The following is a 6,465-nucleotide window of genomic DNA, read 5'->3' as shown; positions in this document are numbered from 1 at the left end:
CCGCTGCGGGCACAGACGCTCCTGCCCCGGGTGCCTGCGGAGTCAGGGACTGTCGCGCCGGCAGGAGCTGGCACGGGACCCCGGGGGACGGTGACACATCTGCGTCACCGGTGACAACAGTGAGCAGCCTCGGCATCGCTGCCCAGCCCCTCCCGCCCCCGGAAAACACCCCAGCGGCCACCTGAGCCTTGTCCAGCCGCCAGCAATTCCCTGTGTCCCGGGAAGGAATGGGAAAACGGGGAGCACGGCGGGATGCTGTAAAACCCTGGGGTTTGTCCATAATACTCTGCCCCTTCTCCCAGGTCTATCCCAGGGGCTGAGCATCTTCGCCCCACACCCGGGTTTATCCTCCACCATCAGACTCCTCTCCCTGCCCTTGAGGGTAGGGATGCACTAGCCCTGCTCTCCCAGCTGTAGGAGACCCCTCTTGCTGCGGGATCATGGAGCAAACAGTGCTTTTCCAGGGAGGAGGAGGCAGCCGAGCCTGCTGCAGTGACCAAATCCAACAGAATGGCTGGAAAACAGCAGCAGGACTTGGCAGAGGCTGCCAGGGCTCTGCTCAACGAACCAGCCCCTCGCCTGTGCCCACTCCTCTTCCTTCCCCTGCAGCCCTTCCAGCATCCAAGGGATTTCCCTGTGTGGGGCAGGGCACGGGCTGTGCTCCCAGCAGCGCTGGCACAGCTCCCTGGGAAGCATTTGGTGGCACTGGAGCTGGAGCAGCAGGAGGAAGGGGGTGGCACAGGGAGCTGAAATAGCTCCTGGCTCTTCCCTGCATCCCTCCACCCTCCTCACACCTTCCCCAGCTGGGAACTGGGTATCCCACTGCCAACCCATCCCAGACTCCAACGGATGCATTTATGGTGATAACTGCAGGTTTTTTGATTGCAAGGGAGGCATCGGACCCAAAACCACTGGAATGCAGGGAAGCTGTGGCTGCCCCATTCCTGGGAGTGTTCAAGGGCAGGTTGGCCAGGGCTTGGAGCAACCTGGGCTAGAGGAAGGTGTCCCTGCCCACGGCAGGGGGTGGAATGAGATGAACTTTAAGGTCCCTTCTAACCCAAACCATTCCATTTCTCTGGATCCTCCTGCATCCCTGTGGCTCCGGCTGCATCCTGCTGCAAACTCTGCCCCAGCATCTTTCCCAGCCAGGTGCAGTCCACAGGCTGGAAAACATCCAGGAAACATAAAATCCGGAGTCACTAGTTTGATTAATACTTAGGAAATCTATGGAGGTGCCAGTTTAATAAACAAGTTGCTCTGGGCTCCCAAGGAAAAATCACCAGAGGCTGCTTTTCCAACCTGCGTTTGCAGGGTAAGGATGGAGGTGGTCCCTATCCAAAATGCCATCCCATGCCTCATTGAAGGGAATTATTGCCGGATTAGTGCAACAACAAGTGGTCTGGCCACAAAGCATCGCCCGTCAGCACGGGAGGAATAACTGCCCAGCATCCTCTCTCTGCCCAAGGCCAACAAAAATCCTGCAGAAAAAGGGGAAATCGGAGAAAACCAGCACAAAACTGAGCTGCTCTGCCCCCATGTAGGGTCCCCTGCCAGCCCTTAATTCCTGGTGCCTGTAGACGAAGCAATTTCCACACCAGGAAGGAATTGCTGAATTAACCATCCTGCAGCGGGATGGAAAAACACCACGGGGGGAAAAAAAAAAGGGGGGGGGAAAAGGAGATTGTTTGAAAATCCAGACCCCAGGCTGGAACGAGTTAATCCCAGTCTGTCGCCGAGATCCTCCCCAGCCGTTTCAGCAGGATTGCAGCCCCCTTTCAAAGGGGATTTTGCAACACATTTACTTGCGTTGCAAAATGAAAAGTAATTTCGGAGCTGAGAAATGGATTATGCTCTGCCGAGAAAGTGTTCAACTGGGGTCTTTTGGCAATTTGGAAAGCTTTCCTTTCCCTCCCAAAAAAAACACGTTGAGACAGGAATCTGTTGAAACCAATGTTTTCCTGTAAACAAGCCGGGCTTCAACAAACCTCCACTTTCCCAGCAAAAGCAATTTGTCTAAAAATTACCAACTGGTTCTGCCTGGGCCTGGTCTCGTTCCCACAGCACGTGGTTTGATGTTGCCCCTAAAGCATGCACTGCTCTCCTGAGCCCCAGCCCACCGTTCCCCACTGCTGGAAGCATTTCCCTGATGTGCAGCAGGGCTTGCCTGGCAGCTTTTTTGGGTGTTGAAGGTGGGGGATTTTTTTGCAGCTGGAAGGGACCAAGGAGATTCCACGGGCCAGGAGCATCACTCCAGCAACTCGGGGAAGCCCTGGAGGAGCAATAACATCCCTCCTGTGAAGGATCCCTGTGGCTGCTCCAGTCCCTGCATCTGCTGCTATATTTTGGTTCTATTTAAGGAAAAATTCCATAGTTTTCACCTGAAATGTGTTGGCATCATTCCACACCCGGAGCTGCCGGGACTCTCTCCTGCAGAAGCAGCGTGGCCACGGATCGATGGGGCCACGATTACATATTGATTTCTATTTTTTTCCCAGGCAACTACTTAATGGCACTGGAGGTCCCCTCCCTCCTGACCCTGCCACACTCAATCCCTGCAGGACAGATCAGCAGGATGGGGCGGAGCGGGAATTTCTCCCGCTCTTCCATAATCTGTCTTCACGTTTTTCTTTCAGCTTCGGGGCAGGATAAGCAATTTTTCTGAGCCCTGGCCCCTCTCCCACGCTGGTGACACCATCAAACACATTCATGAAGAGCCATTAATGAACGATGCAAAGCCAGTGCTCCAACCTGGGGCTCAGCAAACAGGGACAGAGCTGTGGCCCTGCCGATCGAAGCAGATCCGCGGCATCACCACCCCAGAGCCCTGCCCTCTCTCTCCCCCCCACTCATCACCCTAATGGGGATTTTTATACTTATCACAGTCTCAGCAGCTGATGTTTATTGATTTTGACACCGCAGGGTTTTAATCAGGGAGCTGGAACGCGCCGTTATCGGCGCCAAAGGGTCACTGCTGCGCAGACAGAGCCCCACGAGAGGGGCAGAATCACCCCCCCAGCTGAAGGCGCTGCTGGGTGCACAGGGATGCCACTGGCAGGGGGACAGCCAGGTGTCCCCGAGCCACGGTGGTGGCACTGGGAGGGCAGCGAGTGGCGGGGGCTGGGAGCAGGTTTGCCAAGCAGGGAGCACCTGAGCAGCCGATTTTCACACCTCAGACGCTGCCTCGGAGCCGCTCCCCCCCCCAAAGCTGGTGAGTCACCAGAGCTCCTTATGCAATTGTGGGGAAAAAAAGCTCTAATTGCAGAGCTAATACAGGGAGTGACACACGCCAGCACCGAGAGCTGTGTTGTTCAATTAGAAATTACCCACATCCATATTTATAGAGCCTCCCTTCCAGCACGGAGCCATCGGCCCTTTCCAACGTCCCCCCTCCAAGGAGCAGCAGCACCCGGCGGGTCCTTTAGATGGGAATCACCTGCTCTCTGCCTAAAGCAGCTCGGGGGGCAAATGCAAAGCAAATACACTTAAAAGACGAGCAAATGGAGGTGCAGAAGGCGCCGCAGCGGCACCTCCCCGGCCCTCCCGCTGCTGGTGTCCGTCAGGAGTGCGGCAGGCACAGGGAGAGGCATCGATCTGCCCAGGAATCATTAATTCATAAGCACAGCTATTGATCCTCGTGCGTGCCCTCATGCCAGTTGGGTGGGCACGGCCGTGTGAGCCCCCTCCAGAGCCGGGCAGTGAGGAGCAGTGGGATGGGGAGGGGCAGATCCAGCTCTGCCACATCCCTCCCCCGGGATCCTCCCAGCCTAAGGAACCTCCTGGCAAAGCCACCTAAAGACCTGCTGCAGACCTGCTCCCTCTGCTCCTCCCTGTCTGCCCACCTACCTGCAGGATGTGCTGCTGCAGCCTGTCTGTCCATCCCAGGTGTCCCTCTGTCCCCAGCTCGTGTCCTCTGCCTCTTCAGCCAACCCTGGCCACTCTGGATCCAGACAGGGAAAGGGAATAATTTCCATTTAGACAAAAGAGTATTTAAGCTGCTGAGTGGGCCCCTGACTCAAGTCCCCCCATCCCTGCTCCACAGCCTCCACCATTCCCATCCCATGGAGGGGCCCAGCACCCCCTGAGCCCCTGCAGGGCTCTCCATCCCTGGGCTCAGCCACGGGTCACCTGGGTGAAGCTGGGGGGAAAAAAGAGGCCACAGAGGTGTCTGAGGGACTGGTGTCCTCTTCCATGGCTCTCTGAATCCTTGGGAAATGCCCCTTTCACCCCGTGTCTCAGTTCCCCTCACCTTCAGAGATCTCATCCCTCTCTGCCATCAGCACTCTGAGCTGGGGGTGAGCAGGAGGGGCAGGTTTGGGGGTGTGACCAGCACACTCAGAGCCCTTTTAGATCTGATCGACCTTTCATTGATGAGGGGTCAATCAGAACAACCTGTTGATGGAGTTGGAGGAAACTCCCATGAGAGAGAACATGGCTGTTCCCCCCAAAATCCACACACCCTTCTCCAAACACCTCAACCTCCTGCTGCCACCGTGGCTGTCATTTCCCCTCCACAGACAGAGGCTCTGGGGGGTGACAGGTCCCTGGTCCTCACGGGAGGGACCATCTGGCACCTCCCAGAGACTCAGTTGAGATGCAGAGCCCATCCCTGCCCTCGCTGGGGTCATTTTTTCTCTCTGCTTGGCTGGTCCGTGCAGACACTTGTCACCTGCTCCAGCCCGTCCTGCGAGTCCCCCGGGGCAGAGCGAGGGGGTGACGCCTCCCTGGAGCTGATGGTCCATCCTGGTGGGACAGGGGTGGGGACAGAGCTGTCTGCTGCAGCCCTGCACCGGGGGGGAACCACCCCTGGTGCCCCCATCAGCTGGGGGGGCAGAGCTGGCAGCCCTGGGGAGAGGACAGGCACAGAGACAGCCAGAGAGCACGGAAAGGTGGAGGAGAGCGAGCACAGGCAATCCATTTGCGATGTGAATCGATTCCTAATGTGCCCGGGAGCCTGCCTGGCTCCTGGGGAAGCGCTGGGAGCCGGTGCTTAGCGAAGCTGTCCACGGCCCACTGCAGTAAAACCCTCATTACCTCATCACCACAGAGCCTGGGGGGACAGGGACAGCGGGGGGGCTGCATGTCCCCAGCAACCAGTGACCCTCCAACCTCCAGCCAGGGTCACTCACCCCCGGGATGGACACGGGGGAAAATCCCATCCTGGCAGCACACAGGGGCTGTCCCGGGGGTCTCTGCTGCCCCCTCGGCAAGGGAAGTGTCCTGGGAAGTGGCAGCTCAAATCCCCCCGCCCTGGCCTGCCTGGCTGGGTGCACCTGTGGTGACACAAAGCAACATCCCTACAAAGCAGTCATGGCAAAAATAGCCAAAGGGAAGCTCCTGTGCGGGGTTGGAGTGGCAGTGAGCCCCAAAGCCTCGCAGGGAAGTGCATCCCCATGGACAGGGCTGGCCCAGCCCTCGGGAGCTGCTGGGTGGCTTTGGCTGTTCAGCGGAGCCAAACCTCTCCATTCAGCTGAAAGCACCAGGGGAGGGACAGGTAGGCAGAAATAATTACTCAAGCAGCAATTTGGGGTAAGCATGTTCTGCGTTCCCACAATTTTCCCTGCGGGGAAGCCTTTTCCCAACCTCTCGAGAAAACAGATTTCTCATGGGCTGAACACCGGGTCCTTTCCCTGTAATCTTCCAACTCAAACATATATTTCTCTGATCATAAATTAGCAATACTTGCGCTCACTCGCTCAAAGCTGTTTCTCTCTTCCCCCACTCCAGGTTTTTCCACATCCTACAGAAATGGAAGCTCCAGGCTCCGGGTGGTTATTTTAAAAGGCGCCGATCAATCAGAGCTGGGCTTGGCTCCCCTCCTCCCGTTGGGCCCCACAGCTCACCAACACACGGCTGCTGCCTCCCCAAACCCCTCCTGAGGGGAGCAGCACCCCCAAACCAACGCGTGGCCACCCCAAGTCACTCTTGGAAGAGCTTGGCTTCAGGCCAATTAAAAAAAAAATAAATCTAAAGCCAGGAATGGAGAAACCCTGAGCTGGAGAATGAATTCCCAGTGGAGGAGACCCTCGTGCCCAGCAGGATGCTGGTCCCTGTCCCAGCAGCCCTGGAGAAGCCTGGATTGCAGCATGGAAAAGCCACTTATTGGAATTTTCCTCCCTTTCATCATTTCTCCCTGGTCAGACTGTTGGCACACTCAGCTGAGGGAGATGGTGCAGGAACAGAATCACCTTGGGAACGATGCTGGAGAGACTTTGCCCTGTGCAGCAACAGGTCAGGATGCTCAGGGGTAGGATCCAGGATCTGGGATCACCATCAGGGGGAGAATCTCCTCATTCTGGGGAGACAGACACCCATCTTTCACACCCCCCCCCCCAAGGAGGTGACACTCACTCCTGGCTGCAACAGGGACATCAGCTCCCACTCCACGGGCATCCTCCAGCCCAACCCATCTCCCTGGGAGAGGCACTTCCAGCAGAGACTCCCCCTCCTTGACTCCATCCCCCCCCC

Source organism: Chiroxiphia lanceolata, chromosome 25, assembly GCF_009829145.1.
Source record: "Chiroxiphia lanceolata isolate bChiLan1 chromosome 25, bChiLan1.pri, whole genome shotgun sequence".
NCBI classification, from domain to species: Eukaryota; Metazoa; Chordata; class Aves; order Passeriformes; family Pipridae; genus Chiroxiphia; species Chiroxiphia lanceolata.
Note: the sequence above shows the minus strand (reverse complement) of the source record.